Source organism: Scyliorhinus canicula, chromosome 4, assembly GCF_902713615.1.
Source record: "Scyliorhinus canicula chromosome 4, sScyCan1.1, whole genome shotgun sequence".
Classification (NCBI taxonomy): Eukaryota; Metazoa; Chordata; class Chondrichthyes; order Carcharhiniformes; family Scyliorhinidae; genus Scyliorhinus; species Scyliorhinus canicula.
In genome coordinates, this window is record NC_052149.1 from 28,741,805 (window position 1) to 28,760,974 (window position 19,170).

Below are 19,170 nucleotides of genomic sequence, written 5' to 3' on the forward strand. Positions count from 1 at the left end.
AAAGATACTGCGCAATCTGATTGACCATCACAGATATGCATGGGAGAGGGTACGCGACAAGCTGTGTGTACCGATTGATGGTCTGACTGTAGTCAATGACCATCCTGTGCTTCTCCCCAGTCTTCACTGCCACTACTTGAGCTCTCCAGCGGCTGATACTGGCCTCAATGACCCCCTCCCGCAGAAGCCGTTGGACCTCCGACCTGATGAAGGTCCTGTCCTGGGCACTGTACCGTCTGCTCCTAGTGGCGACGGGTTTGCAATCCGGGGTGAGGTTTGCAAACAGGGAGGGTGGTTCAACCTTAAGGGTCGTTGAGGCCGCAGACGGTGAGGGGGGTAGACATCAATCTCGCTAATGGGATTGAAATGAATGCAAATTAGGTTTAATGAGCTTCTCACCATTTTTGGGCGAGATCCGGATCTCGCCACTGGAGTGCGCTGGGTGAATTGCCAAATAGTTTGCGCCCAGCACGAATCTCGTTTTTTGGCCTTTCCCGCTATTCTCCTGATGCAACGGGATCGGTGCGGACACAACGGGTTGGAAAATCACGCCCATGGTGTTATCTAGATTTCTGCTCCATGTTCCTGATTTTATCAAAATATCTACCCCTCTACAACCCCCGTTGTAGACTTCTAAATCCCTGCAGCAATTCAGAATATCTTGCCCCTAAGTAGCGGCTTTACAATGAAAGCTGCGAGTTACATTAGGTACTCCCAAGAATTTTTTTTTAAATCACCTGACCTTATAGTGACCAGGTGAAGTATTTTCCTTTTCATCAAGTGTTGATTCTTTACCATTCCATTCCTGCCTATCCTTCAAACATTGCAGACAATTCACCATCTTTCAAAAAAAAGCAAGCAGTTAAATTTATGGTCATCCATGGGACAGATTATTTCTGAGCTTATGTTCAAACCTTTATGACCATTTTTAGTGTCATGATCCAACCCGATGGTTTTCAGAACATTATTTGAAACAATACATACAATTATAGGACGCCATTTAGAAATAGAACATACAGGTTTACAGATGCACAATGATATGTTTCAGTTTATATTTGGCCAGACTTGCCTGCAAGAGTGACATGTGTGCAACAAGATAGGTAATAGAATAATTGGGATGTCCCAAAATGACCTCTAATGCAGCTGTCCTTTACTTGAACCATTTTCTTGAGCAACAGAATTTTAATACAGGTTCAGAACGTAAATGTTGACATGCTGGTCAAATCTGCCGTATGACTGTGTGGTTTTAAACTGTGGCGCTGATTATTCTGTTCAACGGTTTCTTGTGCCAGGCTGTGACCTCAGGAACTTATGGTATGATGATGTATTACAGCACTTACAAGCTGTTTTGAGTCCAAATCTGAAGAGCTCCCGGACTGAGCACTTCACTGAGAAGGCTGCACCTCTGCACTGCCTTTGAGGTAAGTTCTATTACAAGCTTTTTGTGGAATGATAAATCTGCCTAACGTTTTCTTGCTTCGGTCCTTTATTGTTGTTTGTTGAACTTGTCAAACTTTGCTTTCCTCTCTTATTAAATTAGTCAAAACTTTTTCAAGCAATGAATGTTCAAATCAACCTGCATAACCTCATTAAGACGGTACTTATGGAAATCTTTGATTATATGCATACGTTTGTATACTTTTAACATAAGTTCAATCAGTTCATAAATTCTGCCGCAATTTTTAAGATCACTGATAAAACAGTCATTCAGCATATCTCTCTACGCACCTGTTCTTGAAGATAAGTAAGTGCTTATGTGGAACATAACTGCTCGCACCACTCGGCATTATTGCCCTAACATTCCGGTTAATACTGATTCTGGTCTTTTAGAAGTAATGTGTTCATCTGAGCACTAATAAACTAGCTGAGAAAATATAAGTGAATTTTCCAGTTCGTTTCTGCGTGTCTTCATGTCAGATTTGTTCATGTATAGTTTTTAAAAAACTTTAAATCCGCTATGTTATGTGCCCACATAAATAGATTGTACGCTGAGTGTCCATCATCTCTCATAGATGTAAGGTGCATTATGTTCCCCGAAGTCCTAAAAAGATCCCAGCATTAAAAAAACCTCCAATATGTTTGACATTCAGCGTATATCATCAGGGCTCACATTTTTCAGAAGGCTCTTCCATTACAGTGTTGTGATCCGATAGTGTTCTATTGGACAGGGCTATTCTCAGATTCCTTGTCAACTCAGACGACACGGGAGCACAGTGGTTAACACTGTTGCTTCACAGCGGCAGGGTCCCACGTTTGATTCCCGGGTTTGGGTCACTGTTTGTGCGGAGTCTGCACGTTCTCCCCGTGTCTGCGTGGGTTTCGTCCGTCTGCTCCGGTTTCCTCCCACAAGTCCTGAAAGACGTTCTGCTATTAGGTGAATTGGACATTCTGAATTCTCCCTCAGTGTACCCGAACAGGCGCTGGAGTGTGGTGACTAGGGGATTTTCACAGTAACTCCATTGCAGTGTTAATGTAAGTCTACTTGTGACAATGATAAAGATTATGATTATAAGACTTTTCAAAAGGGAAACCTTGCCCAAAATAAGAATAGAAGATGTGTGAAATACACAACAGGTCTGTCAACCACTGCAACAGGAAAAGGAAAGTTAAAGTTTCCAGTGCTGAAACGATGCAGGCGGTAGTACAGGTGGTGACCCTGGGAATGTGCCTACTGGTGCCATCTAACACTGACCTCTCTGGAGTTGGTAAGGTCAGTGGGAGGGTTGGTAATTTGCATTGGGTCGATGGGCACCGGCGATGCCACTGCTAGCAACACCTGTGCAGCCAGAAACTATGCCACCTACCCCTAGTGCCCCTCTTCAGCCTCCCCTGCGTAAGAAGAGCTGAAGTCTATTTTCTTGGTCTGGAACATTTCCTCTCTCTTTTAGTAGGACCTATTTGTGTCAATAAGGGACAGTACACCTCACCTCTTTTAGTATATCCACTAGCTTCTGACAGAACCAAGCGAGGATTAACTACAGACATAGAGGATCGCTGCTGCCAAATACCCACAGAGCTACCCTCTGATGTCATTGGCCTTGTAAGGGGCAAACATAGGTTTCGTCCCCAACTAAATTGATTGGAAAATCCCAGATCTACAGAGAGACTGTCAAAGTTGGTGGAACCCCAGGATGGGATTCTCCGGCCGTGCCTGTTCTCCGACCGGAAATTCCCACCCGAGCTCAATGGACTTTTCCATGGTCCACGTCCCGCCCCTTGCGATCTTTTGGCGTGCGGGGTGGAAGAATCCAGCCCTGAGCTTCCATTTTAAAAATGTAATTGACCTTTTTATACCTGTTCAACCAGATGTTCCTTTGCACATCGGGCTGACAGGACATTTTGAATTTCGGAAATGTTTCCCGTTTCATTGATACATTTAGAATGCTGTTTGTAATGTCTAATTTTGCTTTCTAACACTCCTGTGAAACCTCCTGGGACATTTTATTCCATCAACGTTGCTATATAAATATAATTTGGTATTACTAGATCAGTTGCTAATATGCCTCATTAACTGCGTTTGTGGTGACATTATTGTGGTAGAGCTTTGCAACTCAGTGATAAGGTTTAGTATTGGACGGGGTTAATGTATCAAGTATTCTTCACAAAGTGTCGATTGTATATTATTCCTGATGCCCCGGGTGTATAACTCCGAACATTTACTTTTGGAAACGGAATAGAAGTCCTCTCCTACAAAGGAGAATCATTCTATTTAAAAAGTTTCCCCAACGTTGGAAAAAGTTACACACAGTGATATACAGAGGAAACCATGAGTCAGAAGGTGGCAGCGATCACAAAATTAAACTGAAACAGGAGCAGAATAAGGAGCTGACGGTTTTATAGAACCAAGATCAACATGCAAGCAACTAGACCAGGAGTGTGAATGTTACACTTCAGTGAAATGCATTTTAGTGAAGCAGCACAAATGACTGCACTGACGGAATGGTGTGGCATGTCAAACATTTGACTCAAAGCTGCAACCTTTGAACAGTGACAGTGTGTCAGGTCTAAGTATTCGACTGTACATTCTGAACCACTGAGGTCATTGCTGCAGATTTAAAGGAAGACCCATTGTGTCTAAAATAAAATCCATTCACCATCAGCTCTTTTTTTTTATATAACAAAAAGGCAGACTACAAAGCAAACTGAGAAAAACATACTTAAAAGAATTCAGTGATTTTGGGGTAAGCAGATTTAAAACAGAGAAGAAATTACTTCTCTCAAAGAGTCGCAAATCTGTGGAATTCATTGCCCCAGAGTGCAGTGGATGCTAGGACATTGAATAAATTTAAGGAGGAGGTAGACAGATTTTTAATTAGTAACAGGTTGAATGGTTACGGAGAGTGGGCAGGAAAGTGGAGCTGAGGCCAAGAGGAGATCAGCCATGATGGTATTGAATGGTGGAGGGGGCTCGAAGGGCTGAATGACCTCCTCCTACTCCTGGATTCTCCACCGTGCCAGACACATTTTCTGGCACGGCGTGCCCCCATTGGCAGCGGGATCCTCCGTCCCAGCAGCCAGCCAATGGGGTTTCCTGTCAGGAAACCGCAGGCGTGAATGTGCTGCCGGCAAAGCGGAGGAGCCCGGCGATGGAGAATCGCGCCCCATGTGTTCTTATGTTCTTTCTGTGTCAGTTTCACTATCTGAACACCTATGACACCAAAGGTCAGACTACCTTTTTGAAGTTTATCTGGATAATCATCTCCCTATATAAACTTTGTGTGGTTGTATATAATTCATTCTTGTGTATAACTCATTTCAGTAAGACTTTAAAACCTGATTGCTATTGAAATTAGCATTCAGAGCGTTTATAACATCACTGGAATAGCCATTCCTGATGAGATATACTCATAAATGTCCACACTGAGTCTTTTTTTTGCCGAGGTTAAATATTGTGGCTTTATTTTAAATTTTTGCGTGAGAACCTTCGGACACAAACACCACGTATTGCAGAACTTTAGCGAGATACATTTGGCATTACTTAGAGATGTTAATTTTAAGTGAAATAGAGGCTTGAATTTTCACCATGACAGGGAGATTTTGTGGATTAACCAAAATGGCAACAGAGACCCAATTCCAGAAGTCCCACCTCTGAAACCAGCAACTACTGTTTTCGCTGGAAGAATAGAAGCTGGTTGCACTTTTCACATCAGCGGTTCACAGAGGCAGTTGTACATGTTAAAGTGTGGCTGCCTGCATGGTGGTGCAGTGGGTTAGCCCTGCTGCCTCACGGTGCCGAGGTCCCAGGTTCGATTCCGGCTCTGTGTCACTGTCCGTGTGGAGTTTGCACACTCTCCCCGTGTTTGCGTGGGTTTCGCCCCACAACCCAAAGATGTGCAGGCTAGGTGCAGACCATGCTAAATTGCTCCCTTAATTGGAAAAAATTAATTGGGTACTCAAATTTGTAAAACAAAAAGTGTGGCTGCCTTCTGTTAGGTCCAATTTCCATGAGTAGAATGTCCAAACATGGCTTGTGAGCTTTAGACCTCGCAGGAGAAGGTCTAAAGCTGCTGGGGTTCTTTGGAGAGGTAGGGCACCCTTTTTGATAGTTCCAGGCACATAACTGGGAGAGCTCAGGTGATCTTTGGCAAAGGTCAAATGTCCTTTGGGTATGTTAAAAGGAGACATAAATGTGCAGGAAAATTAGATAAACTCAATGGGCAGGATTTTCTGTGCCCCGCAGTTGTCTTGCAGTGGCAGAGGTGGCCCATATTGGCCGGTGATGGGCTTCCCATTGTTCGCACTCTCCACCACCAAGGAACCCATTGGTGGGACCAAAACTGAAAACTCCGCCCACAGCAACTGATAAGCTGATTGGAACTGTCAGGCTGTCAAGGGAGCTGTCAAGTTCTCGCGGGACTTAAATCTCTCTTTAAATTTTTGGCAAAACTGCCTGCAGTGAAAATAACATCAATGCTTCCATTTCACTTTGCTTCCATTTCACTTTATCTGTTGATTTATGCCTGAAGGGTAACATTATAAGATTTGTGATGCATGACAGATTTCATAACCTATCTTTATCATAGTGGGATGCCTGTCAGTTCACAGTTTGATTGACAGCTTCAAGTGCATATAAAGTCTTTGAGGTGGGTACATGAATACAGATGAATGTTTTTAGAAGGGATTAAGTCGGTGAAATAAGTTAAATGTAGTGGATGGGTTTTTATCAATGAGAGTGCTTCTCTTAATGGTCAATCAGAACATTATTTAATTTCAACACAGACCCTGAGGTCTGACCATGGTGGTTATTGGGTGAGTTGGCAAAGAGGATGTAAGGGAAAAGGGCTATGGATGTGGTTATGGGCTGACACTAAATAGGCATGGGAGCAATAAATAGCCATGCACAGAGGGGCATAGGTTGACACGGAGGGTATGAGGGACCATGGAGTGTTGGGTGGGGGTATGAGATGGCATTGGTTGGCATGGAGAATGTATAGATGGTGAAGTGTGTGTGGGTTGATGGCTTTTGTTTTATTTTATTCTTTTTTTAACAGCTGCAAAAAAATCCTGGACTGAGTCAGGCGTTGACGCAGCTTTTCTCCTCACCTCTAAGCCCCTGTGGCTGTCTCCTAACTCCTCTGGGGTCAGGGAACCTGCTACAGATATCACCCACCCCGGCATTCAAATCTGCCTGTTTGGGGAGTTTTTCCAAAGTCATGTTTGTGGAGTTGGGATTTTTGTCAGCTCTGCCCTCCCAATTAGAGAGCAAAGATACAGGTCCCAATGATCTATTTATAGATATGTAATGCAGTCAATATACACCAAGACAAAAACCACCTGCTTCCATTGATATTCACTACTCAAATTGTAACTTCTAAACGTCCACCAACCTTTAATACACTGAAATTCAAGTAAAATAAAGTATTTCAATCTGGATTGATGTTTGACATACTATTATTTTCATATGGAGAGGCTGTGGCATAGTGGTAATGTCACTGGACTTGTAATCCAGAGGCTCAGCCAATGCTCTCGGGACAAAGATTTAGATCCCACTACAAATGGAATTTGAACTCAATTTATGTAATCTAGAATCGAAAGCTAGTCTCAGTAATCTCGAATTATCAATTGTCATGAAACTCCATCTGGATCACAATCTGCCATGTTTGCCTGTTCCAGCCTGTGGTGATATGCATCACTATAAATACACAAGGGGTTAATGTAGGTACACTGCAACTAGTTAAACACTAGAGGGAGCACCAGAGACATCATGACACACAGATATTCAACCAATAGGTCAGTAAAATTGGACACGACCAATGGGCAGACAAGATACCCAGAGTTGACACTACCACAAGGGGGCAACCCATATAAAAGGACAGGGCACACATGCTCTTTCTCTTTTCCATAGGCGACACTCAGAGAGACAGGGACAGATTGGAAGCATCACACCCACCGCATGGATTAGAGCAGACTGGTTAGTTAGATTGAGCTACTATAGCAAGATTAGCAGGAGAGTCGAACTCAAGTAGGAGAATTGTTAACTGTTCAATAAATGTTTTCAACCTATCTCCAAGTCTGAACCTTCCTTTGTCAGAGTATACATCAAGGAAGCAACTTATGCGACATGAAGAAGCATAACACAACACGGTCTCCCAGCCCACAGCAATGCAGTTGGCTCTTAACTGCCTTGGAATGGCGTAGCAAGAGACTCAGTTCATAGGGCAATTAGGGACAGGCAACAAATGATGGCCCTTCTGGCAACACTCACATCTCATGAAGTAATATTTTTAAGAACTCACAATCCCTCCACTAACTCACCTTCTCTGTTTATCTTCCAGACTCACCACTCATGACAGAGAGTAGAAAGTTTTCATCTTGTTTTGGTGACCATCTTAAATCTCTGTCCTTGATCATAAGAGATGGGACAGACCGATAGATGTAAAGTTAAGTTTTTATGATGTGCTTGTCTGACCACAGATGGATCATTGTGTTGTAACAGTGCCAATATGCAGAAATTCGAAAAGGTACAGAGAAGGCCAACAAGACAATTCTGTGTAATATGCCATGAGGAAAAATTGCAAAAGAGGATAGGAATGTACTGGACTGGGAAACCTCCGCGCATTCTATCTGCCCTCAAAAAATATCAAGTCTAATGTGAGCTCCTATCTGCTAAATTATTTGTCAAAAGCTATTCAACTCCCTCTTGAATTTGTCCAACATCCCCGTTTTCCAGAGTGGTATGCTCCACATATCCCCTCCCCCACGTGAAATTGAACTGCCTTGTCACCTGTTCTATTCTGAACTTGACTCTGACCGGATAAGTGGAAGATTTGCAAACTAAAATGAACACGTTTGTAGAGGCAACTTAATTTCAGTCTATAAGATATGAAACAACATTTGCAAACTGAAATATTGGGCACTATGTCCATTATTGGGCATGTTTGTTGGGGTGATTCTCAGCAGCTGCCACACTGCAACGTTCAACGGCACTTTGCCATTTTGTTGGCCTCGAGTAACTTCTCCCCCCCAACTCCCGGCTCTTCCAACATTCCAAAGATCGACACCTCTGGACTCGGCACCACCCGTGTTTTGAGTACAGTGGGCATTGTCTTAGCGAAACCCTGCAAAAACCCTCTAAGCTTTGGGCATGCCCAAAACATGTGGACATGGTTTGCTGGGCTTCCCGCGCACCTCGCACACCTGTCCTCTACCCCAAAAAACTTGCTCATCCGGCCACCGTCATGTGTGCCCGGTGGACTACCTTGAATTGTATCAAGTTAAGCTTGGCACATGATGAAGATGTATTAACCCTGCTTAGGGCATCCGCCCACAGACCTGCCTCTGTCTCTCCTCCTAGCTCGTCTTCCCACTTGCCTTTGAGCTCCTCCGTCGGAGTTTCCTCTGATTCCAAAAGTTCCTGGTAGATATCCGATACCTTCCCTTCTCCCACCATGTGCTGGAGACCACTCTGACCTGTATCCTCCGTGGCAGCAGCAGCAGGAAGGCCAGAGCCTGCTTTCTCAAGAAGTCTCGCACCTGCAAATACCTAAACCCATTCCCTGCTGGCGATTCAAATTTATCCTCCAAGGCTTTCAAGCTGGGGAAGCTCCCGTCTATAAATAGATCCCCCATCCTCCTAATTCCTGCTCTTTGCTATTTCCGGAACCCACCATCCAGCCTACCCAGTACAAACCATGATTATTATAAATCGGGGTCCAAAACGATGCTCCCTCCAGTCTCATATCTCCTGCACTGCCCCCAGATTCTCAGACCCGCCACCACCGGACTTGGGTCGGCGAGAACGGGAGAGGTGCTGTTATCAGTGCTCCCAAACTTGTGTCTTTATATGATGCCACCTCCATCCGCTCCCACACCGATCCCTGCCCCACTACCCACTTCCTAATCATGGCTATATTAGCCACCCAGTAGTAATTGCAAAAGTTCAGCAGCGCCAACCCACCCTCCCCCCGACTGCGCTCCAGCAACACTTTCTTCACTCGTGGGGTTTTACCCGCCCACACAAAGCCCAAAATAACCTTATTCACCGGCTTGAAAATAGCCCTTGGGATGAAGATGGGGAGGCACTGAAAGACAAACAGGAATCTGGGGAGGACCGTCATTTTCACGGTCTGTACCCTGCCCGCCAGTGATAGCGGGAGCATGTCCCATCTCTTCAAGTCATCTTTCATTTGTTCTACGAACCGGGATAGGTTTAACTTGTGTATGCCTCCCATTCCTGGGCTACCTGGATTCCCAGATATCGAAAGCTCCTTCCTACCATTCTAAACGGCAGCTCTCCCTGTCTCTTCTCCTGCCCTCTTGCCTGGATCGCGAACATCTCACTTTTCCCCATGTTCAATTTATACCCCGAAAAATTACCAAATTCCCCAAGGATCCGCATAACTTTCCCCATCCCCTCCAATGGGCCTGAAATATACAAGAGCAGGTCATCTTCATAAAGCGAGACCCGGTGCTCCACCCCCTCCCAACCGAAACCAGCCCTTTCCAGTACCTCGAGGTTCTTTATGCCACAGCCAATGGCTCTATGGCCAGAGCAAACGGTAGCGGGGAAAGGGGGCACCCTTGCCTCGTCTCTCAGTGTAGTTGAAAATACCCCGACCTCAGCCGGTTCATACGCACAATCGCTACTGGTGCCTGATAGAGCAACCGCACCCAGTTAATGAAGCCCTCACCAAACAGAAATCTTCCCAGCACCTCGCACAGGTAATCCCACTCCACCCAATCAAAAGCCTTCTCCGCATCCATCGCTACCACCACCTCCATCTCCCCTCCTTCTGAGGTATCATAATAACATTCAAAAGCCTTCGAACATTGGCCGTGAGTTGCCTGCCCTTTACAAATCCTGTCTGGTCTTCCCCTATCACCCCCAGGACACAATCCTCTATCCTGTGCCCAGTATCTTAGCCAGCAGTTTGGCGTCCACATTCAGTAGAGAAATTGGACTGTATGACCCATGTTGCTCCGGATCCTTCTCCCATTTCAGGATCAACGAAATCGAGGCCTGCAACATTTTTGGGGGAAGGACTCCCTTCTCTCTTGCTTCATTAAATGTCCTCACCAGCAGTGGGCTCAATATCTCTGAAAACCTCTTATAGAATTCCACCGGGTAGCCGTCTGGCCCCAGGGCCTTGCCCAACTGCATGCCCTCCAGCCCCTCAATTATTTATTCAATTTCAATTGGGACTCCCAGCCCTTCCACCAGATCCTCATCCACCATCGGAAACCTCAACTAACCCAAAAACTGTCTCATCCTTTCCACCCCAGCCGGGGGCTCCGACTCATATAATTTGCTGTAAAAGTCCTTCAACACCTCATTCACCCCCACTGGGTCCAGGACCATAATACCACCTCTACTCTTTACTTTCCCTATCTCTCTGGCCACCTCCCTTTTTCTGAGCTGGCGTGCTAACATTCTGCTTGCCTTTTCCCCAGACTCATAAATCGGCCCCCTTGCCTTCCTCAGCTGTTCCACTGCCTTCCCTGTAGTCAATAGCCCAAACTCCGCCAATAACCTCCGTCGCTCCCTCAGCAGCCCCATGTCCGGGGCCTCCGAGTATCTCCTGTCCACCTGGAGTATCTCCTCAACTAACCTGTCCCTCTCAGCCTGTTTAGCCTTTTCTCTGTGGTCCCGTATCGGGATTAATTCCCCTCTGACCATTGCCTTCAAAGCTTCCCAGACCGTTGTTGCAGAGACCTCCCCGTATCATTTGTTTCCAGGTAGTTCTGGATGGACTTGTTCACCCGCCCACATATCGCTTTGTCTGCTAACAACCCCACATCCAGCCTCCATAGCAAACTAACCCGTAGATCCACCCAATGTGGGGCATGATCCGACACTGCGATTGCCGAGTACTCAGTATCCACCACCCCTGGTATTAGAGTCCTGCTCAGAACAAAACAGTCGATGCAAGAGTATACCTGTGGACATGGGAGAAAAAAGAAAACTCCTTCGCCCTTGGCCGTGCAAACCTCCCTGGGTCTACTCCCCCCATCTGTTCCATAAACCCCTTCAATTCCTTTGCCACGGCTGGCACCCTCCCTGACCTGAATTTTGACTGGTCCAATTCCGGATCAATGACTGCGTTAAAATCTCACCCCATGATCAAGTTATGTGACTCTAAGTCTGCGTTCTTACCTAACACCCGCCTCATAAATTCCACATCGTCCCAATTCGGAGCATATACGTTCATGACTACCACCCGCACCCCCTCCAGTACTACTCACCATTATGTACCTACCCCCTATGTCTGACACGATTCTCCCTGCCTCGAATGCCACCCATTTATTGATCAAGATCGCTACCCCCCTAGTCTTTGAGTCCATCCCTGAGTGGAATACTTGGCCAACCTACCCCTTTCTCAATCTAGTCTGGTCTATAGCCTTTAGGTGTGTCTCTTGTAACATTGCAATGTCCGCCTTCAGCCCCCTCAAATGTGCAAACACGCGAGCCCTCTTGACCAGCCCATTCAATCCTCTAACGTTCTATGTAATCAGCCTGGTCAGGGGGTTCCCATCTCCCCACCCTGCTGACCAGCCGTCACCCTTTTTAGGCCAGCCTCCTACTCGCGTACCCAGCCTCCTCGAGCCCCACTCGGACATTCGCCGTCCCTGACCTCCCATTTGTCCCCTAGTAATAGTTTGGCCCCTGTGAGCAAAGCAGCCCCCCCACCCCCACCCCCGCTCCCTCCCCCCCTGGTAACAGCACCAGAAACCCAGCCCCCCATATCACGCTCCAGCTAAACACCAGCTCACCGCACTGTGCTGACTTGGCTGACATGATAACCCCCACCCATGGCACCATTCTGTCTCCCCATTGTCCTCTCCCCTCTCCCCCCACTCGGACAAACATATTCAAAGCATCACATTCCCCAGTAAACAAACATCAGAAAAAACAATGGAAAAACAACCACAGAAGAAAAGAACCACAGAAAAACCACCCCCCCTCCATCCAGCTCCCAGTAAGACAAAGTTCATTTTCGCCATCGAAACAGCCCCTTATTGCCCATGACACTACTTATTCAAACCAGCACAAAAGTGATTGTCAACAAATCGCAACTGCAATACTCTCCCCAAGGATTCAGTGTCTTTCGTTCCCATCCAGTCATTTTTCCTTGATGAAAGTTAATACATCATCTGGTGTTTCGAAGTAAAAATCCCGTTCCTCATATGTAACCAATAGACGGGCTGGGTACAACATCCCAAACTTCACCCCCTTCTTAAAGAGGGCTGCTTTTGCCCAATTAAACCCAGCTCGCCTCTTGGCCAAATCCGTGCCCAGGTCTTGAAAAATGTGCAGCTCACAATTCTCCCACCTGCTGCTCCGTTCTTTCTTGGCCCACCGCAGAACGTATTCCTTGTCCAGGAATCGGTGCAAATGCACCACCATCACCCTCGGCGGCTCGTTCGCTCGGAGTTTCTTCGCGAGGGCTCTGTGCGCTCTATCCACTTCCAGGGGCCAAGGGAAAGCCTCAGCCCCCATCAACTTCTCCAACATGTCCATCACATAGGCCCTCGCATCCGATCCCTCACTGCCTTCAGGGAGGCCGACAATTCTAAGATTCTGCCTCCTGGACCTGTTCTCCAGGTCCTCCAGCTTCCCCTGCATTCTTTTCTGGCTGTCAGTCATCATCTCCACCTTGGTCTCCAGCACGGTTAGGTATTCCTCGTGCTCAGACGCCTTTGCCTCCACCTCCTTGATCGCACGGCCGTGGTTTTCTTGATTCTGCACCACCTGATCAATCGAAGCCTTGATCGGGTCCAGCGTGTCCTTCTTAAGCTTGGCGAAGCAATCTTCAAAAAAATTCACCAACTGCTCCATCGACCACTGTGCCGTCTCCCCGCGGCCTTGCTCCTCCGCCATACTTTCCGCATTGCCAGCTCTACTCGCGTCTTCCTTGTAGAACTTTGTCTTCACACACAGCCACTTCTGGTCCAGTTCTCCATACATCGGGGAGGGATTTATCCTTACTGTCTCACTCTTCACCGATTCATCCAATAAAATCCGGAAGAAATCGGGAGAAAAAGGTCCAAAAGTCTGTCACAGGCGGGAGCTATCAAATATGCGACCTACTCCTCCATGGCCGCCACTGGAACTCGTGTTCAAATAGAGTTGAATGCATGTCTGACAGGTCGGACAGTTGAGAAGTAAGTTTTGACGCATCAAGCTTTTTCTTTCCTTGAAACAAAATTAGAAAATGATGAGAAAACAGATCAGCAGGATTTCTGTGGGAAGTTGGGAGGTGGGAGAAGACATGGATGGCCATATAATGGGCAGATTTCCCCACCCTTTCCGGAGGGATCTACTGATCCTGTCAAGACAATGCCCTGTGGCAGGTTCCCTGGTGACATAGTAGGAGGTGTGAGCCATGCAAAACACTGTGATAGATGGCACAATGGTCAGCACTGCTGCCTCACAACGCCAGGGACCGGGGTTCAAATCCAGCCTCGGGTGACTATCTGTGTGGGTTTCCTCCGGATGCTCCAGTTTCCTCAGTCCAAAAGATGTGCAGGTTAGGTGGCATGGCTATGCTAAAATTGCCCCTTAGTGTCCAGAGATGTGCAAGTTAGGTTACGGGGTTACAGGGATAGGGCGGGGTGGATGGAGGAAGTGGACATAGAAACATAGAAAATAGATGCAGGATTAGGCCATTTGGCTATTCGAGCACGCACCACCACTATGATCATGGCTGATCATGCAAATTCAGTATCCCACTCCCGCTTTCTCTCCATACCCCTTAATATCTTTAGCTGCAAGGACCACGTCCAGCTACCTCTTGAATATGTCCAACAAACTGGCCCCGACAGCTTTCTGGGGTAGAGAATTCCACAAGTTTGCAACTCTCTGAGAGAAGACATTCTTCCTCACCTCAGTCCTGAATGGCTTACTCCTTATTCTTCGGCTGTGGCCCCTGGTTCTGGTCGCCCCATCATCGGGAACATTCTTCCTGTATCCAGCCTGTCCAGTCCCATCAGGATTTTATATGTTTCTATGAGATCCCCTCTCATTCTTCTAAAGCCCAGTCAATCTAGTCTTTCTTCATATGTCAGTCCTGCCATCCCGGGAATTAGTCTGGTGAACCTTCGCTGGACACCCTCAATAGCAAGAATGTCCTTCCTCAAACTAGGAAACCAAAACTGGACACCATACTCAAGGTCTGGCCTCACCAAGGCCCTGTACAACTGCAGCAATACACCCCTATTCCTGTACTCAAATCCTCTCGTTTTGAAGGCCAGCATGTCATTAGCTTTCCTCACTGCCTTCTGTACCTGCATGCCAACCTTCAGCGATTGTTCCACCATGACACCCAGGTCTCGTTGCACTTCCCCTTTTCCTGAACTGCCACCATTCAAATAATAATCTGCCTTCCTGTTTTTGCCACTGAAGTGGATAACCTCACATTTGCCCACATTATTTTGCATTTGCCAAGTATTTGCCCACTCAGCCAGCCTGTCCAAGTCACTCTGCAGCCTCTTTGCATCCTCCTCACAGCATACACTGCCACCCAGCTTAGTGTCATCTGTAAATTTGAAGATATTGCATGCAATTCCTTCACCCAAATCATTAATGTTTATTGTGAACAGCTGGGGTCCCAGCACTGAACCATGCGGTACCCCACTAGTCACTGCCTACCACTCTGAAAAGCACCCGTTTATTCTGTTTCCTGTCTGCCAAACATTTCTCTATCTAGATCAATACATTATGCCCAATACCATGAACTTTGATTTTGCTCACTAGCCTCATGTGGGGCCTTGTCAAAAGCCTTTTGAAAGTCCAGATACACAACATTCACTGGTTCACTCTTGTCCACTCTACTGGTCACATCCTCAACAAATTCCAGAAGATTTGTTAAGCATGATTTCCCTTTAGTGAATCCATACTGACTTGAGCCAATCCTGGTCCGGCTTTCCAAAATCTCAGGTATTTCATCCTCAATAATTAACTCCAGCATTTTCCCCACCAACGATGTCAGGCTAACCGGTCTATAATTCCCCGTTTTCTCTCTCCTTCCTTTTTTAAAAAGTGGGGTTGCAATAGCTACCTTCCAATCCATTGGAACTCTTCCAGAATCTATAGACTGCTGGAAGATGATCACCAATGCATCCACTATTTATAGGGCCAATTCCTCAAGTACTCTGGCATGTAGAACTTCAGGCCCTGGGGACTTATAGGGTTTTAATCCCATCAATTTCCCCAGTATAATTTCCTGACTCATAAGGATTTCCTTCAGTTCCTCCTTCATGCTAGACCCTCTGCCCCCTAGTATTTCCAGAAGGTTATTTGTGTCCTGGGTACAGAGCTCATTCGAAGGGTGAGTGCTGACTCAATGGGCTCAATGGCCTCCTTCTGCGCTGTAGGGATTCTATGATTCTAACTTAATTCTAAGCTTACCGAACCAAAAGATGATTACATGTTGTGAAAGAAAGTGACTGCTTTTTTTCTTTTTAACAATATTACAAGTTAAAAGCTAATTTAGGACATAAGGCTGAATGTTTCACAATAGTTTTCTTTATACAATAGGACTTTCTAACTCCCCTCTGAGTCACAGGTATGAATATCACTGATTAGTTTTAATTGCCCTGGAGTATGATGGTGTCGGGCTCAGGCTGCTCAACCTTGACAGCTTTGCAGAATTTGCACTGTAATTAGACCATAAAAGTGTAACTTTGTCTGACGTGGGGCCATGTTTGTCAAGGCGGGATGCAACGGCTGACGAATGGCTAGTCAGGTGTTGCACTAGTTTCCTGTGTTGACTATAATCAAGCAGAATATCAGATTGAGTTAATTGATTAATATTCACATGACTAAACTACAAACTACAGTCGGTGGGGTTCCCACGACTTATTGCAAAGTGTGAAATTGCACCCGGCAAACCTGAGCATGCACGGAGTCGGCATATGGACAGGACGCTCATTCCACGTGAAAATGACAGTTGATAGGACACGAACAAACCCTTGTTGACCACTTAATGTGAAGGATTCCAAAATCACCTCAGAATTTGTTAAGGGAGCCACAATTATTCTTTCAAATTAAAAGATTTTCTGTAAGAGTATATACCAAGTGTAGAATCCACTAAAGTAGCTCACATGAATCAGTCAGGTAGAAAACAAAGATTCTATTTATTCACACTATTACACTCTCCTCTCCCCCAAAGGGCCTCCTTCCCAACCTGCTCCCTGGCCAGGTTTTATACAAGAGAACTGAGCTCTCAGTTAAGGTTGAAACCCCGCCCCCTTGTTACCGGGGGAACTCATACTCAGAGTAGGTCACCTGGAATCTAATTGTCCTGATCTTGTGATCTCCCTGAGCGCTATAACACTAAGAGAAGAATAATGAATAATAAAATAAATGAAGCATATTTACAAAAGAATTCTGTTGTTTTGAAAGGGTAGCAAACTAACATCCACTCGCATGTTTTAAACCATTCCAGAAAAAGTTTAAGATTCTTCTTCTCACTGTAGCGTTGAGGTGGAGAGTGTTAGTCAATGGTTTACAATTGACTGACAACAATGTGCTTGGCCGGTATCATTTACAGAGCCGCAACTCTTAAAGCTGGTGCAAAAACGAGGGAAGTTGATCATTTGTTGTTTGGGAAGTATTAAAGGAAATATGATATCTTGCAAACCTTTCAAAATGGAAATCTACACATCAAGTGTAAGGCTTCACAGTCCACAGGTTAGCACACAGTCAGAATATTAAAAGACAGATAAAATAAGCCCAGAGAACTATGAAATAAAGTTGTACAAAAATAATAATAATCTTTATTAGTGACCCAAGTAGGGTAACATTAACACTGCAATGAAGTTACTGTGAAAATCCCCACGTCGCCACACTCCGGTGCCTGTTCGGGTGTTCGGGTACACTGAGGGAGGATTCAGAATGTCCAATTCACCTAACAAGCCCATCTTTCGGGACTTAAAAGTAAATTTGAACAGATTTTAAAATGACCTTCTTCACTCCATTGTATTGAAATGACGTTGCGTGGCGTACAGATTAACACATTTTGTAACAATGCATTAAAAAGGGGGAGGTGGTGACGGGGTGGCATTGTCACTGGACTAGCGATCTAGCAATCCAGAGACCCAGGGAATCTGCCGTGCTTACCTGGTCTGGCCTATATGTGACTCCAGACCCCCCACAGCGATGCAGTTGACTCTTAACTGGACCCCACCCCACCCCACTGATGTGGCCTAGCAAGCCATTCAGTTCAAATGCAACTAGGGATGGGCAACAAATGCTGGTGACACCCACCTCCCAAGAACCAATTTTAAAAAAAATACACTTGTTAAAAACATAGAACGGAGTTCTCTGCCCCGCCACACCCGTTTTCTGGTGCGCGCGCCCCTGCTGGCAGCGGGATCCTCCGTCCCAGCAGCCAGCCAATGAGGTTTCCCATTGTGGGCACCCCCACGCCGCCGGGAGATCTGCAAAATGGAGGATCCCACCAATGGAGAAACCAGCCATTCATTTGCATGCCATTGCTGGTGAGTGGAGCTCTGTACATGCATTACAGCATTCATGTGGAATTCTTCACTTTACCCGGGTTTATATGTGATACAGAGCTGACATAGTATCGTGCTCCTGGCTTGCACCACTCAAACAGATCTTAACGGATTTCTGCAAAATAAATGTAATATAAAGTTGTGCCATTGCTTTGACTTGTGAAAACATGAGACACGATTAGTGCCGTCAATTGGTATGTCAATATTATATGGCACAAATAACTTAGTGGAACATAGATTTGTATCAATAATCCTGAACAGAGCCATGAATGGAAGACACCATTGAAGACTAACGGGAAGGAATATCTGGAGAAAGTCTCCCAGGCTGCTGTCACTCACCTCACTGTGCTCATCTGGAAACACTGCTCGTTTCAATTGCTTATTTGCAGCTTGTGGTTCCTGATGTGAAACATCTCAAAACAAAAGTTCCTTCATTGGCGATCACCTTGAAGAAGTGACATACCACAAGAGCACTCCAGACTACCCAACTGCCAAGTGGATATCAACTAATTCAGCTGGAGTTCCATATGAAGAATTGACGTTGTCCATCCAAGAAGCAGTCAGTACCAGGCCACGGTCCCACAGAAAGGGTGGACATCCTTCTTATTTCTGACCTTTGATTAAGGACTGACAGAGGGAAATATTGATTGCTGGCCATGAGAATGACTTGTCAAGAATCCTGCCCATTATGTACCCATTCATGTCAAGATACCCTCCTGGCAGACAGATGTCATGTCGGGAAGAGTACCACTAAATAGATGAGAAAAATTTGGATACATTGAAGACAGGGAAACTGAAGCTAGTGTAACAGAAATCACAAACATAAAAAAACAATTGGTGAGCAGAATTGAGTGGTGCGATGCCATGTCTAATGCTGCTACAGAAACCCACCAGAAGTTTCTTTGTATCTAACCACTGAGAGGCCTCAGCCTGTGCTGCAGTGAAAGTTGAGACAGCAGCCATTAATAACTCTGTGATGGGTCAGTCTCAAAGTGCAGTCATGGATGAGCTGCAGGCATATTCACTTACCTTGACCACCCAAGTGAGGTCATCATACTTTATTCTGCGATGCCCTTGGAGTCACATTCTGGGCAATAACCCCACTAACCACCTGTTCCCATTCCCTTCCAAATGCTTCCTGTCCCAGACAGAAACATGGCCTCCTCTCCTGGCCCTCACTTGTGTCACCAGTGCCTTCAAGGCAGGTTAACC

At 45.9% G+C, this 19,170-nt stretch overlaps 1 protein-coding gene across 1 annotated transcript in view; it reads left to right on the top strand.

Annotated features, from left to right (window-relative positions):
- Positions 1-1,362: 1,362 nt before the first annotated feature.
- palmdb (palmdelphin b) overlaps positions 1,363-19,170 on the top strand; it is a 114,011-nt gene continuing 96,203 nt past the window's right edge. Inside the window, exon 1 of the mRNA XM_038793928.1 lies at positions 1,363-1,421. The gene's annotated coding sequence lies outside the window, so the exon portion shown is untranslated. The remainder of the gene's footprint in view (positions 1,422-19,170) is intronic.